At 46.2% G+C, this 27,834-nt stretch overlaps 1 protein-coding gene and 1 pseudogene across 1 annotated transcript in view; one reads left to right on the top strand and one right to left on the bottom strand.

The window, feature by feature from the left end:
• Positions 1 to 4,376: 4,376 nt before the first annotated feature.
• Positions 4,377 to 5,320, bottom strand: LOC126500919 (ribose-phosphate pyrophosphokinase 1-like; annotated as a pseudogene).
• A 13,227-nt stretch (positions 5,321 to 18,547) lies between these two features.
• Ap1b1 (adaptor related protein complex 1 subunit beta 1) overlaps positions 18,548 to 27,834 on the top strand; it is a 54,039-nt gene continuing 44,752 nt past the window's right edge. Inside the window, exon 1 of the mRNA XM_050140982.1 lies at positions 18,548 to 18,709. The gene's annotated coding sequence lies outside the window, so the exon portion shown is untranslated. The remainder of the gene's footprint in view (positions 18,710 to 27,834) is intronic.

Raw genomic sequence — 27,834 nt, forward strand, 5'->3', positions numbered from 1 at the left:
ACTTAATCCCATGGGGCACTTGGGGAAGATAGCAGTTCTTGAAACCCTGAAGGTGTACCGCTTGTACAGGGCTGAGAGAAGTGGGCCCCAGCAGGCCTTGCTGAGGAGACTGAGAGCATTTGGTACGGAGCAAACCGGAAGAGACTGGCTGCCAGGAGGCCACGGTGGGTGGCAGAGGCTGCTGGCTGGGACAAGAGAAAATGCCTGGAGCAGGAAGCTTTGTGGGCAGCCCCCTGTGAGGGTCCTCTAGGGGGAAACCTGAGTTTGTCCCGAAATCCTAGTCCCAGATTAGATCTCCGGATGCCTCAAAGCCTCACCCACAGGGAAGTGGGCAGGGACGGGGGTGGGGCGTCTGGGCTGTGGGATGAAAAGGACAGTGTGGTTCAAACCCAAGCCACGGACGAAGATGCACTGAACACACAATGATTGACGTCTCTGTGTGCACAGAAAGGGTAAGAGCCTTACTCAGGCTCACACAGCCCAAAACAGCAGATCCTGTGTCCAAGGTGCCCGGGCCTATGTAATCATACCTAGACCCTTTCCGGAAGTACTAGCTTCCTCCCAGGACAGACCCTGAGCTTTAGGTGTCTTCAAGAAATGAGGATAGCAGTTTTGCTTATCCCAGCGGCATTGTGTAAAAGAAGAGATGTATTTGCATAGTCTAGACTCTAGCGGTTGTTCTCAACCTGTGGGTCACGACCCCCACAGGGCTGCACATCAGATATTTACATTATGATTCATAATAGTAGCAAAATTGCAGCTATGAAGTAGCGAAAAGAATTTTATGATTGGGGATCATCGCAACACGAGGGACTGTATACAGGGTAGCAGTGTGATTGCACCGTCGGCACCACAGTTTGCACCCTACTGGGAAGCTAGAAGGGTGATTCAGCCCAGTGATTACTGCACAGGGGAAGAAACTGAGGCCAGGCGGGGCATGTGGGTCTTGGCTGGTAATCAGAAAGAAACTTCTGAAATCCTCTTGGGTATGAAGCCTGTCATCTCCAGCCTCCTGCCCTGGCTGGTGACGAACCATTCCTTGCCAGGAGGGTAGCTGGCAAGGCCAGACCCTACCAACCCTGCTGAGTCCTCCCAGTTGCTCAAGGTGAATCACAACCGAGTTCTCGCCGGCAAAATTGACAGCCTCGAAGGGAAATTCCTCACTATTGGAGACCCCTCAGGCAATCAGCTGATTCCCCCCCCCTCCCCGGGATTAAGCCCCTTCGTGGTGGTTGCTTTGTTTTGTTTTGCACCCTAGAGACAGACTACCTTCCTAGACTTGACTTTAGAGCCTCCTAGTGGCCAGCAAAGGGTAGAGCAAGAGAGTATCAACCCTGGGGATCCCACTCAGCTGTGCCTCTGTGCCAGCTGGAAGCAGCCACTCAAGAAGAACTCTAGAAACCAGACCCACTCCAGGGGAGCTATGGGCCCAAACTGGTGGGATGAACTGGCTAGCGCACACCCGCAGACCGGTGGGGTGAACTGGCTAGCGCACACCCGCAGACTGATGTTGTGGTCTGGCTAGGATACATCCCCAGACTAGTGGGGTGAACTGGCTAGGACACACCTGCAGACTGGTGGGATGAAGTGGCTAGCACACATTCCCAAAGTTCTCTCACATTTTGTACCCAGAACACACCAGTTTCAGGTGCCCCACTTATTAAAGTCCCTATAATGGGGGAACATCTGACTTTTAATGAGAGAAAATGGGGTCTCACTGTTTAGGTCAGGTTGACCTCAAAATCCTCCTGACTCAGCCTCCCCATTAACTGGAGCTACATGTGTATGCATCACACCCAAAGCGAATTATAGATTTTAAAATTTGCTTAATCTAGTATAAAAATTTTAATCTAATAAACTTTATCTAGTAGACTTTTATCAGTTTATTTTAAATGGATGGTGGTACATACCTTTAATCCCAGTGCTCCAAAATATTGTACACATAATAAATAAATTTTAAAAAAGAAAAGATAAGAAATTGGTCTTGCTGCTTGTGGCTTGTGGCCCAGAACTCTTGGTGCTGGCTTCTTCCTTTTTGTGCATACATTAACAGACATTTTATTAAGTTTGTTTTCTATAAGAGCTATAACAGCAAATTGTTTAGCAGAAACCTGTTGAATTGAGAGACCAAATGGATCCAAGAAAGATGAAAATTAAATACTTAAATTAATCAAAAGGTGTTGAGCGAGGTTCTGTCCTGCCTGGTCCCACAGCCATTCAGTACCAAAGAAACACACAGAAGTCTACATTAGTTATAAACTGGTTGGCCTATTAGCTCAGGCTTCTTATAACTCTTATTTCTTATGTCTTAGCCCATAATTCTTGTCTGTGTTAACCATGTGGCTTGGTACCTTTTATCAGTGAGGTATTCTCATCTTGTGTCTGGATGACTGCAAACTGAGTCCTCTTCCCAGAATTCTCCTGTTCTCATGGCCCTGCCTCTACTTCCTGCCTGGTTGTCCCACCTATACTTCCTGCCTGGCTACTGGCCAATCAGCGTTTTATTAAAATAATACAAGACCATTGTCTTGCAGCAGAAAGGCACTATGACACCACCTAAAACCTACCGCCACAGTGGTAATAGGCTAAGGAAGATTGCTCCACAGCAAGTTATCTTATATGAATGTTAGCGGTTACACATCAGGAAGCAAGTCTGTCTTTCAGAAGAGTATGGTACAAGTACAATGATCCCTGCCTGAGTCCAAGATATTTGGCCAGAAAAAGGTCAAGATGGCTAAAAGTAAAGCCAAAAGGAAAGGAACAGGTGTAGAGAATTCAAGCTATAGAGTTAAACAGATGGCAATGGATCAGGCTTCTTCCTCCCCAAAGTTAATACTGCATCGAGCTACCCGCCCCTGCCTAATGTTATGCCCAGACATGCAAAGTCTCCTAAAAACCAACGAGGAGACCAAGTCCTGTATGTAAAAGCCTTTATTTAAAAAAAAAGAACACCTGATCTTTGATAAAGAAGCAAAAAAAATATATCAAATGGAGAAAAGAAAGCATATTTAACAAGTGGTGCTGGCATAACTGGATATCAACATGTAGAAAAATGAAAATAGATCCATATCTATCACCATGCACAAAACTCAAGTCCAAATGGATCAAAGACCTCAACATAAAGCCAGCCACACTGAACCTTATTAAGGAGAAAGTGGGAAGTACACTTGAACACATTGTCACAGGGAACCACTTCCTAAATATAACCCCAGCAGCACAGACACTGAGAGAAACAATTAATAAATGGGACCTCCTGAAACTGAAAAGCTTCTGTAAAGCAAAGGACATGGTCAACAAGACAAAACAACAGCCTACAGAATGGGAAAAGATCTTCACCAACCCCACATCAGACAGAGGTTTGATCTCCAAAATATGCAAAGAACTCAAGAAATTGGACACCAAAAGATTACATAATCCAATAAAAAAAAGTGGAGTACAGACCTAAACAGAGAACTCACAACAGAGAAATCTAAAATGGTTGAAAGACACCTAAGGAAATGCTAAACATGCTTAGTCATCAGAGAAATGCAAATCAAAACAACTCTGAGATTCCATCTTACACCTGTAAGAATGGCCAAGATCAAAAACACTGATGACAACTTATGCTGGAGAGGTTGTGGGGAAAAGGGAACACTTCTGCATTGCTGGTGGGAATACAAGCTGGTACAGCCCCTTTGGATGTCCAGTGTGGTGATTTCTCAGAAAATTAGGAAACAGCCTTCCTCAAGACCCAGTAATACCACTTTTGGGTATAAATCCAAAGGATGCTCAATCGTGCCACAAGGATATGTGCTCAACTATGTTCATAGCAGCTTTGTTTGTCATAGCCAGAACCTGGAAACCACCTAAATGCCCCTCGATCGAAGAATGGAGAAGAAAAATGTGGTACATTTATACAATGGAGTACTACACAGCAGAAAAAAATGACAGCTTGAATTTTGTAGGAAAATCGATGGAGCTAGAAAACATTATTTTGAGTGAGGTAACGCTCAATTATTACATGTACTCACTCATAGGTGGTTTTTAAACATAAAGCAAGAAAGCCAGCCTACAAACCACAATCCCAGAGAACTTAGACAACAATACGAACACTAAGAGAGACTTACTTAGATATAATCTACAAGGGAAGTAGAAAGTATAAAAAGACAAGATCTCCTGAGTAAATTGGGAACATGGGGACCTTGGTGAAGGATTGAAGGAGGGAGGGGAGAGGCAGGTAGAGGAGCAGAGAAAAATGTAGAGCTCAGTAAATATCAATAAAGAAAATTAAAAAAAAGCATTTATTTTAAGCAAAGAGTCTTCTGCTGAACTCAAATACCAAGAAATATGAGAGGTAGGGTTGGTTTTATTTTCAAAATGCTTCCAAAGTTATTCTACTATAAAGGAACATGGCTGAACAGGTAGGCAACAGACTTTCCATTGTCGGTTCTTCTGATGGCTTCTGCCAGGATCCTGGAGATGTCAATCACCTGTATTTTGGAGCAGTGTTTCATCTTATCCCCCTGAGGCATGGTATTGGTGACTACTACTGCTTCAAAGCATGCATTGTTGATGCGAGAAATGGGTGGGCCAGAAAAAACTTCATGAGTCAGGATAGCATGAACCCTAGTAGCTCCAGCTGAGAGAAGTTTGTCAGCGGTGTGACAGATTGTACCACAAGTGTCAGCCATGTCACCGACAAGAGTAGCCACCCGATCCTTCACGTTTCCTACCATCACTGTGCAATCCACTTCAATGGCCTTCTTCCGTTCCTTGTGAATCAAGGCGGAATCCACGTTCAGTCATTCTGCAATGGAGGTCACTCTCTCGGCTCCACCAGCATCAGGTGAGACAATAGTACAGTTTCTCCACTCAGGTATGTTCTCCCTTATCCGCTTTAAGACCGCTGGCTCTGCATATAAATTTTCTGCTGGGCTATCAAAAAAGCCCTGAATCTGAGATGCATGTAGGTCCATGGTGATAATATGATCCGCTCCTGCGACAGAGTATTTGCAACAAGCTCAGCTGAGACGGGAGCCTGACTCTTATCCTGGCGGGCGTAGGGGAAACTTGGGATGACTGCAGTAACCCGGCTGGCTGAAGCGATCTTGCAAGCATTAATTATGATCAAAAGTTCCATTAGATTGTCATTTATCTCACGGCACCCACTCTGAACGATGTAGACATCCTCTCCACGTACACTTTCTCCACTCTCCACACAGCTCTCCTGGTTGCTGAATTTCTTAGTCACCACCTTGCCTAGCTCCAGGCCCAGGTGGTCAGCGATTTCCTGGGATAAGTCCTGGTGGGAGTTCCCACTGAAGATTTTGATATTCCGCATCTTGGGCGACTACACAAACACACTCTTCGCTCAGTGGTCACTGCCGCTGCAGAGACTGGACCCAAAGTCAGCTGGTAGCCTGAACAGCTAGTGCACCGCGCACCACCGTTGCTACTCCACTGTCTTACCGGTGCCTACTTCTAATGTAGCACAATTAATAAAAAACCCAGAGGCAGACATTGGGGTTCAACCTGAAGGTCAGAAAAGCAAAACAGCCAGCCACTGGCTCTTACCTATATCTGAGTCTGAAATGGCGATCCTGCCTCCAGAAATCTCAGGATGAGACTGAGCCAAGAGCTGTCTCCTCCTGCCTTATATTCCTCTCTAGTGCTGGGATTAAAGAGTGCACTACTACAGCCTGGTTTCTATGGCAGCTAGTGTGGCTACTGGGATTAAAGTGTGTGTCACCACTGGCTGATCTGTAAGACTGACCAGTGGGGCTATTTTACTCGCTGATCTTCAGGCAAGCTTTATTTATTAAAATACAAATGAAATATCACTACAGTTTTTTTTTCACCCAGAGCAGCTACATCGATCTAATCAGGGTTCAGAATCAGAAGGCAGAATCCTGGTCACAGAATAAAAGCTTGTCCCAGGTGTTTGAACTCATGTGATGGTGGGAGCTGCTTTTGTGGTAACTGCATCAGTACTTTCTGAAAGACTGACGCCCTTTAGCCTGATGTGAGAGCTTTAAATACACAGGAAGACAAGAGAAGAGGAATTCAAAATGGAAAATAGCACAAATATGCTGGAACCCACAGAAAGCCTCAAGAGCCTAGGTGAATGGGCACAGCCCTAAGTTGGCCCTTGTAAACCTGGGTGTGTGGGTGTCTTAAAGAAGCAGGACTCGGCTGGGCAGTGGTGGCTCACACCTTTAATCCCAACACTTGAGAGGTAGAGGCAGGGGATCTCTGTGAGTTCGAGACCAGCGTGGTATATGAGAGCTAGTTCCAGGACAGGCACCAAAGCAACACAGAGAAACCCTATCTTGAAAAAAAAAAAAAAAAAAAAAAAAAAAAAAAAAAAAAACAAGAAAAGAAGAAGGAGGAGGAGGAGGAGGAGGAGGAGGAGGACTCCAGCCAGGCAGTGGTGGCACATGCCTGTAATCCCAGTACTCAGAAGACAGAGGCAGATGAATCTCTGTGAGTTCGAGGCCACCCTGGTCTACAGAGCTTGTTTCAGGACAGTCTCCAAAACTAAGGAGGAGGAGGAGGAGGACTCCAGCCAGGCAGTGGTGGCACATGCCTGTAATCCCAGTACTCAGAAGACAGAGGCAGATGAATCTCTGTGAGTTCGAGGCCACCCTGGTCTACAGAGCTTGTTTCAGGACAGTCTCCAAAACTAAACAGAAAAACCCTGTCTCAAAATAAATAAATAAATAAACAAGCAAACAAACAACATGAAAATAAAGGGGAAAAAAAAAGGAAGAAAGAGAAAAATAAAAAGAAGCAGGACTTCTTCCTAGAAAGCCACACACACTCTCACGGCCTGGGAGTCAGGGAGCCCAAGCAATGTGGGGGAGAATAGAGCAGCTGTGGAAGGGCTGTAGCTTCCCACAACAAGCTGAGCTAGTCGGAGGGTCCTGGCCAGAGCCACACACCGGGCAGTGGTGCTTCCACCTCTGCCCTCCACTCCTGAGCGCGAGTCTTTCTTTTGTCCCACCTGAGAAAGGAGACGTGAGGAATGTCAGTCCAGCCAAATGGTATGTTAAAAATCCACCAGGAAAGCCACGTGAGGTGGTCACACCTGTAACCTTAGCACGAGATGGGCAGTCAGGCTAATCTCAGTGAATTAGAAAACAGTTCGAGCAAGTTCCAGGCATGCCTGGGCTATATTGTAAGACCCTGTCTCAGAAAACCTCAAAGCAAAGAAAGAGAAGTCCACTGCAGGCAGAGAAGGGAGGCGACGGAGGCGGCTGCTCAAGTGTGAGGCCTGGAGTCTGATCCCCAGATCCACATGAGAAACTGAGCATGGTGACAAGAGCCTGGAACCTCAGTACTGTGGGGGAAGTAGAATGCTAGTGAGGCCTACTTGGTTAGCTGCAGGCCACCTGTCACGTGGAATGTCACATGGAATGCCAGGCCAGGCGACAAGCCTCTACCCACTGGACCATCTTGCCAGTCCTATTGGTTTTTCCTATCTGTAGTTCTGAGGATGAAGTCCTGGGCTTCAGACACGCCAGGCAAGTGCTCTGCCACTGAGCTATGCTTACCCAGCCCTTCTATACTTTGATCTCTAATAACTTATGATAAGAAATACAATCGAAATGCTATGGAAATAATGGTTAGACCAGTTGTTCTCAAACTGTAGGTCACAACCCCTTGGTTGTCACAACCTCTATCTCCCCAAATATTTACATTTTGGTTCATAACAGTAGCAAAATTACAGTTATGAAGTAGCAATGAAAATAATTTTATGGTTGGGGGTCACCACAACTTGAGGAACCATATTGAAGGGTCACACAGCATTAGAAAGGCTGAGGACCACTGGGTTAGGCTACATTGTTAAGGAAGTAATGAATGAAAAAAACTTCTTTTTTTTTGAAGCAAGGTTTTTCTTTTCTTTCCTTTCTTTCTTTCTTTCTTTCTTTCTTTCTTTCTTTCTTTCTTTCTTTTTTGGTTTTTCAAGACAGGGTTTCCTGGAACTAGCTCTTGTAGACCAGGCTGGCCTCAAACTCACAGAGATCCACCTGCCTCTGCCTCCCTAGTACTGTGCTGAGATTAAAGGTGTGCGCCACCACAGCTTGTGTGTGTGTGTGTGTTTTAAATATTTATTTATTTATTATGTATACAATATTCTGTCTGTGTATATGCCTGAAGGCCAGAAGAGGGCACCAGACCTCATTACAGATGCTTGTGAGGCCCCATGTGGTTGCTGGGAATTGAACTCAGGACCTTTGGAAGAACAGGCAGTGCTCTTAACCACTGAGCCATCTCTCCAGCCCCTTGTGTGTGTTTTGTAGACATTTTTTTCTAGTATATATTCGTGTGTGGGTGGCAGAGCCCACGGATATATAATCCATGAATGTAGGTAAGGTTTGCAGGGTGGTGAATCCTGGCTGTACCACTTAGTTTTTTGCAAACTTAACAAGCTCGAGTCATCTGGGAAGAGGGAGCCTCGACTGAGAAAATGCCTCCTTAAATGGCCTGTAGCCAAGTCTGTGTGGCATTTTATTGATTGACAACTGATGTGTAAGGGCCCAGCCAACTGTGGCAGCACCTCCCATGGGTAAGTGGTTCTGGGGTGTATAAGGAAGCAGGTTGAGCAAGCCAGTGAGCAGCATCCTTCATGGTCTCTGCTTTAGTTCCTGCCTCCAGGTTCCTGCCTCGACTACTGCTGACTTCTAGATGGCCTGTAAGCTCTAAGGAGAAGTAAACCCTTTCTTCTTGAAGTTGCTTTTGGTCATGATCTTTATCCCAGCAATAGGAACCTAACATACCTGGTGATCCAATTAATAGTAATCTGGATCCAGGCAGTGGTGGCGCATGCCTTTAATCCCAGCACTCAGGAGGCAGAGGCAGGCAGATTTCTGAGTTTGAGGCCAGCCTGCTCTACAGAGCTAGTTCCAGGACAGTCGGGCTACACAGAGAAACCCTGTATCGGGAAAAACAAAACAAAATAATAAGTTTAATCTGCACTTAGTTAAAATCCCACAGTAATTTCTGTTGCAAGAGCTGGAGGTATGGCTCATTGGTCCTTGACCAGTCTGTGCAAAGTCCTTGATTCAATCCCCAGCACTGCAGAAACAACTGAACAAATGGAAGTAGAACCTTACAAGTAGATTCATGCAGAAGAAATAATACATGAAAGGGGGCAGGGGAGATAGCTCAGATATTAAGAGCACTGACTGCTTTTCCAGAGAGCCTGAGTTCAATTCCCAAGACCTATGTTGGAGACTAATAACTATAGTAACTCCAGTTCCTGGGGATTCTGGCTTTCTCCAGCAATGCATGCATGCAAGTGGTACATAGACACACATGCAGGCAAAATGCCTATGAATGTAACATAAATACATAAATATAAATCATATATATATGTGTGTATGTATATATATATATATAAACTCAGCCTGTTAGATGTAGGCTGATTAGTCATAGGCATGTGCTGGTTAATAGTGTCAATGAAGGGTTTTTTTTATTGTTTAATTATTTATTTATTTTTATTTCATGTGCATTGGTGTTTTGCCTGTATGCATGTTTCTATGAGGGTGTCAGATCCCCTGGAACTGGAGTTACAGACAGTTATAAGCTGCCATGTGAGTGCTGGGAATCGAACCTGGGTCCTCTGGAAGAACAGCCAGTGCTCTTAGCTACTGAGCAACTTCTCCAGCCTTCAAACACATTCAGCCGCTGCTCTGAGGAGTGTCTCATTGTCCAGGTTTCGGAGTTGTAAAGAAGGTAGCTGTCAACGTAGACTACAATGAGAAACACTTCGGCAGCCACTCAAACACCAGAGCCGATGAGAAAATATGAATTATTAACAGGAGTGAGATAGAGGAAGAGGAGAGCGAAAGGCACGAAGGCCCCAGGAGTGGATGACATCACGGTAGAGGAGCTGGAGGCAGCTACAATGGGAACACAAAGTGATTCCCACAGAATGGAAGCACTCAGCCATAATTCCCACACACACACGAAGGACAAGCTGGACTGCTCAAATTACAGGGGCATTAGTTTGTTGTGCCATAGCAGCAAGATCTTCTCCTCCATTATCCTGCAAAGGATCAAGGGCAGAACAGGAAATCCTAGCAGAGGCCCAGTGCGGATTCAGAGCTAACAGGAACACAATTGATCAGATCTTCACTTTGAGGCAACTGGCAGAAAAATACGAAGAATTTGGAGAAGACTTATATGTCTGTTACATTGACTTCAGGGAGGCATTCGGTAGCGTTTGGAGGGAAGGACTTTGGGAAACAATGAGGTTCTACAGGTGCCCAGGGAAAATCATAAGACTATTAGAAAATGCCTATAAAGGTACCTCTGCATCAGTCAAAGTCTGTCTTAAACTCATCACTTAGTTCTCCACAATCGTAGGAGTGTTGCAGGGATGCGTCCTCTCACTGCTACTCTTTAATCTATTCCTGGAATTAACAATAGCGACAGCCCTGGAGGATGGAGATAGGTGTGCAGATAGATTGTGTGCGATCAATAACTTGTGTTTCACCAACAATACAGCACTACTTGCTGAACGTCCAAATGAGCTGCAGGCCACGGTAAACAGAGTGGGGGAAGTCAGTGAAAACCTTGATATGAAAGTAAACATGGAGGCTGAGATACAACACTTGGGAAGGGGGCACAAAGATTTTAACATTATAATAAAGAAACAGGCCGGGCATTGGTGACACATGCCTTTTATCCCAGCACTCGGGAGGCAGAGGCAGGTGGATTTCTGTGAGTTCGAGGCCTGCCTGGTCTACAAGAGCTAGTTCCAGGACAGGCATCAAAGCTACAGAGAAACCTTTTCTTGGAAAAAACAAAACAAAAACCAAATAATAAAGAAAGAGATCCTCAAGCAAACAGGCAACTTTATCTGGGAGGAAGCCTCAGTTCAAAGGAGGAATCTATTTCAAGAGGCAGATAGGGATTGCGAGGACTGCATTCCAGGAGAGGAAAGGCTTGGTCAGCAAGAGAAATGATGACAACAACAAAGTTACCAGTATCTGAGACCTCCTTTTTATAGCAAGAAGTAAACATTAAACACGGACAAAGGAAATTTTACAATTTCAAGGTAAAGCCCAGAGACATTTGCATTTTAAGATTACAGTTTTCGATAACAAAGGTTTCAGCTAAGAGGTGTCTGCAGAGGCCTGCGGATCTCCTTCCCAGCTGATAGTGTCTGTAAAGAACTTTACAACTTTCCTGGCACAACCGGTTTCCCATAGCAGGGAAGGATACAAAACTCTATAAAGCCAAAGTCACAGAGGAACAACTTGTTAAAAGTTAACCTTGGTCCAGGCAGTTGTCAGCTGTAAGGAGCAGGAGGGTTATCCCCTGGCTGTTGACAGAGATGCTAGCAGTAAGACAAAAGCCATTGTTAAGACTATTACCTTTTATCCCCTTGCTTCTAACAAAGCTGATAACTGAGCGGGGTGGAGGTGGTGCAGGCCTTTAATTTCAGCACTTGAGAGATAGAGGCAGGCAGATCTCTGTGAGTTCTAGGCCAGCCTGGTCTACAGAGTGAGTTCCAGGACAGGCTCCAAAGCCACAGAGAAACCCTGTCTGAGCCTGGAAAGGAGCGGCCGACTGACAGCAGTACAAGGTAGCCAACACTGCTTCAGCCCAAGCCAGATTTCCAGGAGAGAACCCAGGCAAACTATGCTGACTGTGTGCCTCACAGAACTGTGAAGTAATAAGTGGATGCTGTCTGAAGCTGCTAAAGAGGTGGTAATTTGTTACCCAGCAATAGAAAACAAATATAGATTTGCTATGAGGTCGCTAACTCTTGCAACCCCATGGGGAAGCATTAGGCTTTACACCGACTGATGACGTGGCTTGGAGAAGGGTTTAATAGCCTTCAAAGATCAAACATTAAGAGTGAGCTCCAAAAGAAGATCTGAGGACTCTGGGACTGAGTCCCTTGGCTCCTGTCCCGTGAGGCTTTTCCTGAAGGTTGAAAGGTAATGAGGAGCTGGGCTGTGATGACACACACCTTTAATCCAGCACTCAGGAGGCAGAGGCAGGGAGAGCTCAATGAGTTCGAGGCCAGCCTGGTCCACAAAGTGAGTTCCAGGACAGCCAGGACTGTTACACAGAGAAATCCTGTCTTTAAAAAATAAAAAAGAAAGAAAAGAAAAGAAAGAAAGATAACGATGAGTACCTGTCATGCAAACAAACTGGGATGTGCTGTGTTCATTCCCCAGCGATTGCAAGGACCCAGTCCAAACCATTGCTTCCATCTCTGGGCACTGGGAATGCCCATTGCAAGGCTAGGACCACTGCCTTGGGGGTACTTTAAACGGAAGTCAACAACCTCAGTTTTTAAGTGGTTCGGAGGGAGCGAGGTTTGCCCTCCGTTTGTGCTGTAATAGATGATATGGTCAGGTTTACCTCTGACCACTGAGAAGTTCTAGAACACCTCATAGCACTGAGCACACCTAGCATTCAGGGTGGATCTCTACCCTCATTCTCAATAAAAGGCATTAAGAACATTTGGAAAAATGATTGATAACGGTAGTGGAACAGGGGAAGTACAAGGCCAGCCTGGGTCATCTTGAGTTACGAGAAAGTAAGGAAGTGCTACAAGAAAATAAAACTAAAAAAGCTGCTGGACTTGGCAGTGCATGCCTGTAATCCCAGCACTCAGGAGACTCCAGATGAAGGCTATCTGGGCTACACAGCCAGTCTCAAAAATAGATAATGTTTGCCAGGGTGGGGGTGTCGTGGGGTGGAGGTGTGTATATCTTTATTAATCTCTCAGAGGCAGAGGCAGTGAGATCTCTGGTCTATAGAGTGAGTTCCAGGACAGCCAGGGCTACATAGAGAGACCTTGTCTCGATAGACAGACAGACAGGCAGACAGACAGACAGACAGAGTTGTGTTTGTTGGAAGGAGCCAACTTAAAAACTCCACTCAGTTGAGACAAATGAAATAATAAACAATGATAGGATACACACTCACTCACACACACACACACACACACACACACACACATATCTAGGAGTATTGTCCAGCTTTGAGCTGGTGAGATGGTTCAGCAGGTAGAAGTGGCTTGTTGCTAAGCCTGATGACCTGGATTTGATCCCTCGGGATGCACATGGCAGAGGAGAGAACTGTCTCCTGCAGTTTGTCCTCCATCTTCTATGTAAACGTGTGTGCACGCAAAGACACACGTGTTTAAATTAAGAAGGAGGTCTGGGAGTGTAGCTTAGTGGTAGAGTGTTTGTTTACCTAGGTTACACAAGACCCTGGGTTAAGGGATTCTCACAGAGGCTACACCATGTATGAACTGTAGAAATTAGCTCGATTCGAGAAATAACCAGGCCAGCTAAAGGGTAAAACAATTATATTTTTATTTATTATAAGGGGAAAACTCACGAAACAGGAACAAGAAGTCCAAGCTCAGCTGTGCCCCGTGGGAATCACACAGAGAGAGCACACCTGGGCCATGCACTCATTTTTTTCCCAGTCCCAGAAAGCCATACCTTAACTTGAACCCGCCTCTTAAAGATAAAGATAGTTGGCTAACAAGGCGTCTCCATCAATGAACCTTGAAGGGCAAAGAGGAAGGCTAAGGCCATTTGTAGCTAATATTGCAGTGAATTTGTGGGGTCTTGGACTTCTTGTTTTATCCTTTAGCTAGCCTGGTTATTTCCCAAATTGAGCTAATTTTTACAGTTGGTGCCCAACATGGGGCTAGAGTCTCTGGCGGCTCTAGCCAGCCGTAGTCAGGCTCCAAGCCGCCGTTCATTTTGGGTATAGAATTCCCACACGGTGGCCCTGAGTAGCCACTAGCTGAGGTAGGTCCTTCAGAGACTGAGGAGGGAAGGCAGTGGGAGCACATGGTTTCCGTCTGAGATGAGAATGTCTGGTTCTGTAGGGAGGCGAATACAGGTAAGGACTGCACACTGGGGTAAAGTGCTCAGATCCGGGGCACGAACCATCCCTGCAGTATCTGGGCTTGTTGCTCTGTTCTTTGTGCCCACTTTGGATTTTGTTTTTTTCTGGAGGTTGAATCCAAGGCCTTACACATGATAGACAGGTTCATTGCAGTTTTCGAGACTGGGTCTTCCTAAATAGCCCAGGCTAGACTTGAACCTAATATGCAGTACAGGCTGGCTTAGTCTGCCTCCTGAATGCTGAAAATGCAGGTGTGCATGGCTCGCACCTGGTGTCTTGAGAATCTGCAGTCACTACTGATACTTAGTGCTGGCTATCTGTGCCTTAAGCACTTTACCTATCTAGAAAATATCTAGATTTTCTTGACATCTGTATAAAATAGGGTATTAGTCCCGTTTTTTAAACGGGATGTTGAAGCTCAAAGACACTGAATTACATGCTCTTGAACACAGTCAGCAAGTGGCCGAGTTGAACCAAAATCAATGCAAACAGTAGATGCCATTTAACAGAGACATCAAGATGACGGGACTGTCCATAAATGCTAAGACTTAATCTCTGTATCTCTATTAGCAATCTTACAAGGAATCACTGTCGTCCCATTTTCTAGGTTGAGGACAGATTTCCCACAGCTGGGGATTTGAATCCAGATGAGATTTGGAGCCTGGGTGGCCTTCCTGCCTTCCTTCCTTCCTTCCTTCCTTCCTTCCTTCCTTCCTTCCTTCCTTCCTTCCTTCCTTCCTTCTTTCTTTCCTTGTACTGGGGGCTGAAACTAGGCCTTTGAGCATGCTAGGCAAGTGTTCTTCCACTGGGCTCTATCTCCCCAACTCTAGCCTGGAACACTTCAGTTGTGCAGTAGAGATTGGTCCTGCCCAGGGACTGGAGCAAGCAGAGAGTCCTCTGAGAGGGGGGGGGGGGGGGGGGGGGGGGGGGGGGGGGGGGGGGGGGGGGGGGGGGGGGGGGGGGGGGCTGGCCAGAGTTTTGATTCTGCAATGGTGTCATGGCAGCATTGGCAGCAAGGAGAGAGTGGGGAAGAAGGGATCCCCGGATGCCTCTGGGGCCCTCTGCTAGCTGTGCCCCACTCGGTCAGTGTAGAAGGATAGGAAGCTGGCCATCCTCTGCAGGTGCAGGACTGGTGATCCGTGAGGAGGTGAACATAGTCATTTCCTTCCTCACGTCCAAAAGGATCCGTGCCAACGTTTAGGGATTTGAGGGATTAAAAAGAATAAGGAGCAGGAAGCGAAGACTGGGCTCTCAGATCCATAATCATATAGGAAGACGAGCTGGGAAACTTGGGACTAGAAGGGCATGTTGCAGGGCCTGTGCCAAGATCATGTTTAGAGAAAGGAAGGCAGTTAACGGCCTTTGTTGACCCTCTAGTGGACACAGAAGTGAAGAACACTTATTTAATCTGCCCAAATTAAGTCTAGCTTGCTAGCTACCAGGAAGTGGTACCAGGACCGAAAGTCCCTAGAGGCCCAAGGCCCTGATATTGAAATATGATATTTGCATAGTACCTACATATAGCCTCCTGTATACTTTAAGACATTATTCAGTGACTTGTATAATATGTAACATAGCATAGAAACTATGTAAATAGCTGTTATATTGGAGGCTGGGGACATAACTCAGTAGGGCTCAGGCCTTTGCCTTATCCTCTGACTGTCCAGCACTCGCTCCCTCAGTACCTGCTGAATAGTAGAGATTCACAAATCCGGAAGACTCCACAGATGCCTAGCTAGTTTCCTTCCACAGGACTTCCCTTGCAAGCCTCCCTCCCCTTCCCCCCCCCCCCTTACCCGCCTCTGAAATGGTTTTTTTTCTTCTTGGAATTCCCTTTCCCAGCATCTCAGTGTAAGAAGAAACCACATTCTCATTCAGAAGATGTAGCAAAAAAGCCACACGCCCCTGGAGGTCTTCCTTAGGGGTCAGGTCCATGACCTCTAAGTCCTTGGAAATTTTGGTTTTGAGACAAAGTCTCTGTAAGTGGCCCAGGCTTGCACGGAGCTGGTGATGCTCCTGTCTCTGCCGCCCACTCCCCAGTGCTGAGTTACAGGTGTGCCCACCACACCCGCATTGCTTGGATCTTTTTGGTTCTGCCTCTCCCATAACTTAGTCACTTAGCCATGAACTCCCAGCAGCAGGGTGCTTTTAGGGCGTTTTTAAATTGTTTTATTTCATTGTTGTTGGATAATTCTTCTCTTTTCATTTCACATACCCAGTGAAATTTTGTTTTCTGTATGATTGACAACTGCCAGCGTTTCTCATTAGAGAAGTTTCCTCCAGACACCTGCTATCACCATATCAACAGGCAGATATGTTCATATACAGTTATTCTAGGTGTAAAGAAGAAACCAACCTGGTCTTGACTTTTGATTTCCAGCCAGCAGAACTGTGAGAAAAATTTCTGTTGCTGCACCAAAAAGGTTCCCTGCTTTGTATATTTTTTATAGATCTATTTATTATGTATACAGTATTCTGCCTGCATGTGTACCTGCACCCCAGAAGAGGACACCAGACCTCATTATAGATGGTTGTGAGCCACCATATGGTTGCTGGGAATTGAACTCAGGACCTCTGGAAGAAGAGTCAATGCTCTTAACCACTGAGCCATCTCTCTAGCTCCCCCCCCCCTTTGTATTTTTAACAAAGGATTTAAAAATGGAATAAAGTCTGCCACTGAGATAAAGTTTGCTGGATTTTGGAGGCAGAAAGCAGAAAGAGGCAGGAGTCTGACCTTAGCAGATGAGGCTGTGTTTATTGGCACACACAGCACAGAGCGAGGGGCAGATTCTCTCCAGAGGGAATGGAGGGTGAGCTGCTGAGACCCTTTATAAGGGGAGGGAAGGGGTTTTGGACTGAGGAAGTTGATGCAGTTGTGCAGGTCTGTGTGCAGGCTGTGTGCAGGTCTGTGATCTCTCTTTCCTGGAATTGTCTGTGTCAAGCAAGACAGATGATCTTGGGAGACAGGCTGTCTCTTCAAGCATTCTTCTCTGGGCTGAGCTAGGTCAGTTGTAATCTCATTCAGATCCTGTTTTTCAAACCAAGGCACTCTACTAAAGATATTTTACTAGTGACAATTTCCTGGTGTTAATGTTATTCTACATATATAAAAATGTCACCATTGAGAGAAGCCGGGTGAAGGGTATATGTTATTCTTTTTGTTGTTGCTTTTGTTTGTTTTTGAGACAGGGTCTCACTATGTAACTTTTGGTTAGCCTGGAACTTTCTATGTAGATCAGGCTGGCTTTGAACTCACAGAAATCCACCTACATCTGCTTCCTAAGTGCTGGAATTAAAGGCCTGTGCTACCACCATCCAGCAAGATTTATTTATTTTTATTTTATGTTCATATGTATGTGTGGCATGTGCATGCATGTGCCTGTGGAGGTCAGAAGAGGATATTAAATCCCCTAGGACTGGAGTTACAAGATGGCTGTGAGCTGCCATATGGGTGCTGGGAATCAAACTCAGGTTGTCTAGAAGAGCAGCCAGTGTTTTTAACTGATGAACCATCTCTCTAGCCCCATGGGATTCTACTTTGTCCGTAGTTTGTTGTTGTTGTTGTTTACAATTGCTGTAATGCCACAGTTTTTGCCAAGCTTTGAAGAATGTAAAAATGAATGGGTGTGGTTGTGCACACCTTTAATTCCAGCATTGGGAGACAGAGGCAGGGGGATCTTTCCTTGGTTTTCACAGAGAGTTCCCGGTCAGTCACGGCAACAGTAATTCAGTTGTTAGAGTGTTTAGGATGCCCAAAACCCTGAGTCAGATTCATAGTACTACATAAACAAAGCATGGAAATACATTACTGAAACCTCAACACTGGGGCCAGCCTGGGTTACTTAGTGAGCTCCTGTCTCAAAAACAACAATAACGAACACACAAATAATGAAATAAAAGTCAGAAGACACATCATATCTAGGTTTAATAACCAAGTATTAAAAAGTGTCTCAGAAGCCTGCATAGTTTTTTCTTCTTCTTTTTCTTCTTTTTCTTCTTCTTCTTCTTCTTCTTCTTCTTCTTCTTCTTCTTCTTCTTCTTCCTCTTTTTCTAATATATTCCCTTTTTTCTGCACTGCAAATATTATTGGTTCAATAAAAATGTTAGGATAGCTGTTTTATAATGTTTTAAAGGGGACGAACACAAATTATCTATAAGAGAAAATTAATAGGACCACAGTCAGGAAAGAAATGGCTGTGTCAGTTGAGGTCCTGGGAGATGTATACACCTTAGCTCACTCTGAAGTTCCCCTTGGGTGAAAAGTCTTAGGAGTAACTTATGCTGTCCTCCTAGAACAATGAATTCTCCAAGGACTGTAGAAAGAAGTCTAGATTCAACCTAGTAGACAGCCGTAGTTTGGCGGCTGATTACAGCTCCGGTTTTGACTCTTCCACTTACCAGGCCAAAATCTTGGCCTCAGTCTTCCCATCTGTAACTCAGAAAAAGATGGACGTTAAGTCTTCTAAGACCCTTTCCGACTCCGCGGTTCTCCTGCCCGACCAGGGTGTCTAGGCAAGGACTGCACAGACTGCCACAACAGCTTGACCCGCCCAGGCCCCGCCCTCATCACAAGGCTCCGCCCCTCCCGCTCCAGGCCCCGCCCTACCTTGGCCCCAGCCCCTCCCTCCCGGGTTGCACCCTTGACCCCGCCCCCGGGGTGTGCGTCCACCGGAAGTTCCGCGGCACTGGCAGCTCACTTCCGCTCGGCAGGTGACAGCCGCGGGGCTCGGAGCGGCCGGCTGCAGCGACGCACCCGCGGAGAGGGAGGCGGAGGCTGCGGACATTTTGCTGCTGAAGCAAGCCGAGCCGTGGCGCCCGGAGCCGTTTGGACTTGCGGGTGAGGAAAAAGGCGCCCCGGCGAGATAAAAGAAGTGAAGGGGTCCGAGGTGAGGGGTCGGCGGGGTCAGAGGTCACGGAGAGGACGCCACGCTGGAGGGGCTCGAGCCGCGTGTCGGCGAAGGTGAAAGGGCTGCGTGCTCATTCATTCACCCCCCGCTTGGTGGCCCGGCGTCACCCCGTCACCTGAGGTCCGCAGTCCCCTTTGGAGTGGCCGGCTGGAGAGACTCCTGGACTTAGGCCACTCCTCCGCTCTGCTTTCCCATTCCCACTCCGTGGCCGACCGGAGGCCTCCTCGTTCAGGGCTTTAATCTCTTGGCCACCGCCACCAAAAAGGGACAAAAATCTAGAAATGGCCTTATGCCGCCCGCCCCCCGTCCTTAGGGTCCTCAGGGACACGTTGACGGAATGGGGACACTTGTAGTAGTGCTAACACAACAAGGATGTCTGTCATTGGTTGTCCACCCCTTTTGACTTCGAAGCTCTGTGCTAAGCACTCTGTGTCCTGATCACAGCAGCCCCTGCAAGGTAGCTACTATTACTTTAGTCGTTTTATCCACGAGGGCACGGAGGCACAGGAGGTTAAATCACATATGGAAGGTCATTCGAGGAGTAGAGGCAAAACCAGGCTTCCTCTGCAGGTTTCCAGGGACAAAGGAACCAGAAGCCCGTTTGGGGTCTAGGAGTGATTTGATATATCTAGTCGCCCGCCATTATATTGTTTGGATTGGTGTCAGGAGGCCGCCTTCTGGCCTCTTGTGTGGTCTGATCTTCAGAAGAAGCATTTGCTTCACGTTCATTAGGAGGCTGTTCTGTCGCAGGCTCTGCGCTTTCAGTGTTTTTCCTTTCAGGGCAAGAGTCCGAAGGTTTTCCTTACTATTGGGAACTGTGAAAGACCAAATGAGCTATTCATGAAACTAACATCCAGACACTCCCTACCCCGTGGTTGGAACAACAGGACCACTTAGGGGATCCTTGATGCTAGGTTCTAGAAGAACCTGCCAGAAGGAAGGGGCTTTGGCCGTGTCGTGGTGCCTGGGAGGAGTTACTTGCCAGGGAGATGGCACAGTGATTTGGTGGCTGGATGGTGGCATTCTCTTCCTCTGTAGACATTTTCTTGCTCCACTTATGCCTTAGTTTCCCCGACAGCAACCAAAAAGACTTCCTTCTTACTTCCTCTTGAGTGCATTGAACTATAATGAACTGTGGAGGTTTTCTTGTGCTTTTGGAAAAAGTAGTAAGTAAAAATGTTACATTAGTTGCCTTCTTAAAAAATAAAAGGGGCTCTAGTTCCACGCTGGCCAGGATTTCATTGTGTCTTGAATCCATAGCAGTCATCCTGCCTCAGCCTCCCAAGTTCTGGGACTGATTACAGACCTAAGCCACCACACCCAGTTCTCCTATTTATTTATTATAAGCTCTGTAGTCTGGGTTGGGTTTTTTGTTTGTTTGTTTTTTTTTTTTTTTTTTTTTTTTTTAGTTCTATCGAACTCACAGAAACTTAATAGTGTCACCTTATCCCTATCCTTCCAGAGGATAATTGGAAATAGAACAACTTGTCACAGGTTGTAGGAACAGACACAGAGCTCAGGACTCTAGCACTGTCTAGCCCACCTGACCCTCTGTTTCTTAGGAACTGTCAAGAGGCCTTTGCTAGTCCTAGAGACTCAGACCTTCAGAGTCTGTGTAGCGATCATCTAATGAATGTGGGTTGACTGGAATCTTCACGCTGGGTAACTTGACAGGCTCAGAGGTCCAATGGAAAGAGCATTCCGACTGCCTACCAGTCAGCTCCTGGCTCCATCCCCAGGTCAGCAGCTTCGTAGTAGTGTGGCTGGGATAATTCGCTTCAGTTGGGTTTCTATCCTAATAAAATATGTAGGTATATCTAAGTGGCAGAGTACTTGTCTAGCATTTGCGAGCTCCTGGTTTCCATTCCTACCACCAATAAAAATAAGGTTTTGGGGGAAATGTGGTGGTACATGCCTATAATCCCAGCCACACATTAGGCTGAGGCAGGACGAGGCCAACTTGATCTGTATAGTAAGTTCCAGCCATGGCTACATAAAAAGACCGTGTCTCAACATAATCATAAGGAAGCACTATTGACCCACCTCCCGTGTCTGTAGGTGTTAGAGGAGCCTGTCTTGCAGAGCATGTTACTGTTGACATGACACCTGCTGGGGCCTGTGTTTGAGGAAGGCTGGCTGCCCAGCAAGGTTACTGCTTCCTTCTCCAGTTAGATCAATAATTGTTAAGGACCACTCCCATCCATTCTTCTCACTTCACTTCCTAAAAGTTTGTAAGGACAGTTTAGTTGTGGGTGTAGCTGAGGCTGGGCTGTACTGTCATCGTTTGCCAGTCATACCCGAGACTTGCACATCTGCACTGCTCACTTCCCAAAAACCCTGAAGTCGGGCACCAGAGCCTGAAGTGCTAACAGGAAGCAGGCATGGTTTGTGCTAGGTTTTTACTTTGTTGTGTTTCAGATGGTTAAGGGGTACTTGTTCCTTGAAGGTATTTCTGTTTCTCAATAGATCTTTTTTCCTAAGATACACTGCTAAGATTATCACAAGCCAGAAGAGATATTGTTTTCCCCCCTGATCTTTATCACTTTACATAGAGAGGAAAAAATACTCTAGGGAGAGAATATAACCCAAGCAGCCTGGGAACCTTAAAAAAATACTACCTTGTCAGGCATGGTGGCACATGACTTTAATCCCAGCCTTTGGGAGGTAGAGGCAAGCAGATGTGTGAATGTGAAGCCATCTTAGTCTATAGAGCGAGTTCCAAGCCAGCCAGGGCTACACAGAGAAACACTGTCTTGAAAAACAAAACCAAAAATAAATAAATCCTACTTGAAAATCCACCAGTAGATCCTCCTTTCCCTCAGGCTAGACCGCACTTCTTGGCTTAGCATCCAGGTCCTTTAGGCTCTGACTTCAACTGGCTCACTGGCTACATTTCCCATACTCTTCTTCCTCCCAGGCATAGTCAGCTGCTGCCGCTTCTATAAGGTGCACCCTGTGCTTTGTCTTTGCTTTGTGCTCTTCTCTGCCTGTACCCCACTCCTGCTGCTCTTGCCCAGACTCCTTTGCTGGACTACTGTTTGATACTTGCCATTTGCTCATTACCGCCATCTTGCAGAGGCCTGACTGAGACCTTTCTAGTGTGTGTGGCAGTAATCACAATGAGTGCAATTGCCTGTTTACTTGACTTCCTTTAGTAAAGATCTCTTAGTTGTTGCGAGATCTGTGTGAACTGTGTATGTCTCCAGCATCTAGTGAGGGTTTGGGGAAAGACAACTGAATGAATATCCTATTGTATTGTCAGGGTTCCTGGTGATGTTATGTCCATCCTCATGTTGTCCCACTGGTTTCGGGAGAAGTGTGACTGGTAGAGGGACTTAACTGCTCCGCAGCCTCCATAGCTCTTCCTCGTCACCAGAGTGCCTGAGGGCCTCCTGGGTTCTGGGGAGCAGGGAGGTGGTGAGCCTCCAGTAGTGTTGGCTGATGTCTGCCACACCGGTGGGTTGGATTCTGCCTGTGTTGACCTGTTTTAGCTTTACAAACCTCTAATTCCAGGATGGATCCTGTTAGCTAGTGGAGCCAAGAGGCTTGACTGTGGTCCTAGATTTTGAAGCTCTCTTGTGTCTTCAGCCTTGGACTGGACCTCTAACAGGATGGTCTCTAAAGATGGGAGACCCCTTCTGGTTAAGAGAGAAGTATGCCTGGTTGGCTAGAGCTTCCCAAGTCCATCAGCTAGGATGCAAGGTTCCAATCTGCTTCTCTCGGTGTACCCTGGGTAAGAGATGACAGAATTGGAAGTCATACTTAAGAATCTTTGATTTTGTACTCGTGTGTGTGTGTGTGTGTGTGTGTGTGTGTGTGTGTGTGTGTGTTTGCCACAGAGCACCTCTGGATGGCAAACGACATTTCCCAGGAGTTGGCTCCTTCTCCCATGGGAGTTCCAGGGATCACACTCAGATTGTCAGGCCTAGCAGCAAACGCCCCTGCCCACTGGGCTGTCTCACTAGCTGTTTTGTTTTGTACTGAGAGTTAAAGCTCAGGGCCTCATGCACACCAGAAAGATATACCACCACTGACCTATAATTATCCCTACTACTTCAAAGGTTTTTTACAAAAGTTATTTTATGTGTATGACTGCCCACATATATGAATGTGCACCATATGTGAGCTTGGTACCCTGAAGACCAGAAGAAACCAACAGGTCCTGTAGGAGTGGAGTTACAAAGCTGCCATGTGAGTGCTGGGAACGAACCTGGGTCCTCTGTAAGAGCAGCAATGGCCTTTTGTGTGGGGTCAGGGACACCCTTGCCATGGCCTTTGCTCGTGAAAGTGAGAGGACAACTCTTGGGAGTGGGCTGTCTTCTGCCACCATCAGGGTCCCACCCGGTGCTCAAATCAGGTTATTAGGCTTGGTAGCAAAACCTTCTGTCCCTGGGCCCTCTCACTGACCCTTTCCTCAGAAGCTTTAGCCCAGTGCTTTGATGTCTAAGTACTTCACCAGCTGTGTCGTACACAGGCGTAGATGAGGGTCCGCCCACTTTTAACCACACCCTAACTGCTTTTTGAGCTGGAAAGACAGTTTTTGTGTGGCCAGCTGTTGAGTCTGTTTGCATCATCTTCATTTGCTGATCTTGAGATTCTGACAAGAGAGACTTCATTCATTCAGTGTTTATTGAGGCCTACTAGTGTCTGACACTGGGATGTGCCATAGGTAAACAAGCCAAGCCTAGTTTCTGCCATGCCGTTGCTTTCTCTTGGGAAAAGAGACACAGCAGAAGTAGAAAACAAATGGAATGATTGGAAAACAGAAGACATGGCGGCCAGAGCCTGTTAAAATTGAAGTCTTGTCTTAGGATTCCGCTCCTCCAGAGTAAAGCCAGCACCCTTACAGTGACTGCAGCCGTTCTTCTGTCACTTAGTGCCCAGTCCTCCTTCGGCCACAGCAGGTCACTCCCACCCACTTCTGCCCTGCGTGGTAGGCGTGGAACCAGGACCTCATGCTTGCTGGGCTTCTGCTCTGTTGCTTTCCTCCATTCTTAGCCCCAGATGTTCGGTTGGTCTGGCTGTTGTTTCCCTTACGACCATCACCTCAAGGAGGGCCTTCTGTAACGTAAGCCACTAGTTTACGTTTTCAACCTCTTCTCCCCTGCTCTGTGCTGTACTCCTTTCTTGTTTTTGGTTTGTTTGGTTTGGTTTTTGTTTTGTTTTTGTTTTGAGACAGGGTTTCTCTGTGTAGCTCTGGTGTCCTGGAACTCACACTGTAGAACAGGCTGACTTCAAATTCACAGAGATCTGCCTGCCTCCACCTCCTGAGTGCTGGGATGATGATGATGATGATGATGATTTGCTTCTAAGGAACCGTCTTCTCTGTTTGTTGTTGTTGTTTTGTTTTTACAATCTTACTTGTTCGGAAACAGTTCTCTTTCTTTCATTGTACATAACTTCCAGTGCATGGTAGGTGCTTGGTGAATGTATGCACATGTGTAAAAATACTGGAGAGTAGCAGATAAATACCTTCTGGAGATGGTAGATGTAGGGAATGTGTCTTTGAAGTGATGTCATCTAAGCTGATATTTGAAGGATAAATTGGAGCAGCTAGGGCAGGAGAGGATAATCCTGGTAGGATCAGCAAGTACAGACAGTGAGAAAGAAACACCTAGCAAAACACTGAGGGCCTAACGTTCTGAGGTCCTTTCAAGACCTTGTGGGCCTGGTGGTGCTCTCATTGTAGCCCAGTTCCCACCTCCTATAATGTGCTCACTGAGCCTGTAGGAGCAGGTTATTATGACCTGCCTCACTGAAGGAAGGGGCCTGGTCTGTCTCTCCTCATTTAATCTGAGGACTCAGGGTTCCGTCCTTGAATGTCATGGTAGGGAGCATAGCCGCAGGCAGACGTGGGGCAGGAATATAGTTGAGATCTTACATCTGACCCACAAGCATGGGGGGGGTGGAGGGAGGGAGAAAGAACAAACACACTAACTGGGAATGGTGTAGGGTTTTGAAACCTCAAAGCCCACCCCCAGTGACACACCGCCTCTAACAAGGCCACACTTCCTTTAAACTACCACAATTACATATTTATGATTAATTTTTTGTGGGCCTGAGAGTGAATGGAGCCTTGGGTCTTTGCCTCTGAGCTCTCCTCTCAGCCCCTTTCTCCCATTTGAGATGCTGCCACCTGGTCGTCTACCCTGTGCTAGTTCTTCTCGCTAATTGTATTTATGCTTCACCTTCCATTTATTGGCTGTGAAATGAGCTTGGAGGTCTGGCATTTTCCATTTCAGGATAGTCTACAGTAGCTTGAGACTGGTTTACAAAACCTGAATTTCCCCAAGAGTTGGGCATTAGTTACCATTAATCATATTGAGCACTGTTTGCTGGGTGTATAGATAGGAGGTGGGAATACAACAAATCAAGTTCTAGCTCTCATGAAATCTACATTATGGAGGAAGAAAAATAGACATTATAAGTACTGTTTGTAATATGTAATGCCTGGAGAGAAAACGATGGGAAAGAGTTAGAAAGTGTTGGGATTGATTGAAGAGGTGTACCATTTTAGATAAAGGGGTCAGTCAGCCATAATAGTGCAGACCTGTAATCCCAGCACTTGGGAGGCTGAGGTGGGAAGATCATGAATTTAAAGCTACCCTGGGCCACATAGTGAGTCCCAGGCCAGCCTGAGCTTAAATAATAAGACCTATCTAAGGAGGGAAAGACAGGTCTGGTCATGCTTCCCAGAACTTGAGAGGCAGAGACAGGTAGATCTCTATGAGTTCAAGACCAGCCTGCTCTACATAGCAAGTTCAGGCCAGCCAAGGCTAAATTTTAAGGCCCTGATTTTAAAAAACAGAACAAAAACTAATAATAAAAGAACTAACATGGGGCTGGCGAGATAGGCCAGTTGATAGAAGGCACTTGCCACCGTGCCTGACAATCTGAATTTGATTCTGCTGGCAGTAGATGACATAAGAAGAGAACCATCTGAGCAGTATTGGCAGACAACTTTAATCCCAGCACAGGGGAGGCAGAGGCAGGCGGATCTCTGTGAGTTCGAGACCAGCCTGGTCTACAAGAGCTAGTTCCAGGACAGGCTCCAAAACCACTGAGAAACCCTGTCTCGATAAACCAAAAAAAAAAAAAGAAGAAGAAGAAGAAAGTAACATTTGAGCCAAGATGAGAAAAAGTAAGGTCTAAGACAGAAAGCCATCTGGATTAAAAGCCTTCCTAACAAAGTAGACAGAGTGTCCAAAGGCCCTGGACATTATAGAAACATGCCTGTTATACTTACAGATTAGAAAAGGAAAGGGGCCTGTCCTGGAGAGGTGGCTCAGTGGTTAAGAATACTTGTTCTTGGGATGGTGGTAGCTCACACCTTTACTCCCAGCTCTTGGGAGGCAGAGGCAGGCAGATTTGAGTTCGATGCCAGCCTGGTCTACATAGCGAGTTTCTTCAGGACAGGTAGGGGTACACAGAGAAACCCTGTCTCAAAAAACCAAAAAGATTGAAAAAAAAAATTAAGAAGAGGAAGAATACTTGTTCTTGCAGCGAACCTGGATTCAAATCCCGGCACCCACCTGAAGGCTCACCGTTGTTGTCCATAACTCCAGTTTCAAGGGATCCATCTGATTTACAAGGGTACTAGTAATGCACTTGGTACACAGACATACATGCAGACAGAACACTCATACACATAAAATTAAATAAAAAATTCTCAGTCTTGTAGAGATGTGCCTACCTCTGCTTCTCAAGTATTGAAATCAAAAGAAGAAAATGTCCCCGAGGAGGCAAGGCTGGGCAGTGGCAGGTGCCACTTGACACCTGCCAAGGCCTCTGCATCTTCTGCTAGCAGAGTCCACCACACTGACCTCCAAGGCCATCCCTGAACCTTGTACTTCCTTCTCTAACTTATCTGCTCCTCTCTTCTCTGAGTCCTTGTTTGTTTTGTGATGTAGTCTTGCTGTGAAGCCCAGCTCAGACCTCGAACTCTCCATTCCTCTTGGTTCCACTTCCCAAGTGAATTAATGTATTTGGCTCAGTAGAGGCTTTATATCTTATTAAGGAAAGAATTGCCTTTATCACAGACTCCTTACCACATGGCTGCTTTGGGCTTACATGGTGCTCTTCTCTTGGTGTCATGGCCCTGGTTTCACATGGAGAGACCGCAACTGTAAACCACTCAGTACTGAGCCTGCTTCTAGCTGGCATTGGTGGCTCACTCTTCTCAAGTCTCTGCTTTGTTATACTGGCATTTAGTGAACATTTCTATGTCACCCATCTTTCCATATCTGCATAATCTCCCCTTCACCTCAGAGAACTTCCCTGATACTCCACCCACCTCAGGATTAGGATTCTCTTCTCAGCTATGGTGACAGTTTTCTGAAGGGCAGGATCACTCTCCTGTCCTCTGCGATCCTATTTATGGCCTACTGTGTATGACTCCTGTGTGGGCGTAGTCCCAGGTCTGCAGTGGGTGACACTTCTCCCTGTGCCTGCTGAATGGATAGCCACAGTTCTCCAGAAAGTGTTCCCTCTGGTTTGTTCAAGAGCACAAATTGTAATAAGCCTTGTTCTGTGGTCACTGGTTTATTCTTATTTAATTAACATGAGTATTGTCCCAAAGATGTCCTTACTAATTTATTTATTTTGGTTTTTTAAAATTATTATTAGTGTTTTGTTTTGTTTTCTGAGACAGGGTCTTACTCTGTAGGTATGGCTGTGCTGAAACTCATGCTGTAGACGAGACTGGCCTTGAACTCAGACCACCTGCCAACCTGCCTCTGCCTCCCAAGTGCTAGGATAAAAGGTGTGCACCACTGTGACCAGCTTGTTATTTATTTATTTATTATTTATTTATTTATTTTGGTTGGGGGTTGGTTTTTCAAGACAGGGCTTCTTTGTGTAGCATTAGCTGTCCTGGAAGTCGCTCTGTAGTCCAGGCTAGTCCCAGACTCAAAGAATTGCCTGCCTCTACCTCCCAAGTGCTGGGATTAAAGGCGTGTACATGACTGCCTGTCATTGTATTATCTTAATACAGAGGAATGTGGATCTTTCTTGACAGTAGCTCTTATAAGAGCTACATTATTGTGTGCAGATTAGC

Source organism: Alexandromys fortis, unplaced genomic scaffold (genome assembly GCF_014885135.2).
Source record: "Alexandromys fortis isolate MF-2015 unplaced genomic scaffold, M_Fortis_MF-2015_v1.1 scaffold_7, whole genome shotgun sequence".
Lineage (NCBI taxonomy): Eukaryota > Metazoa > Chordata > Mammalia > Rodentia > Cricetidae > Alexandromys > Alexandromys fortis.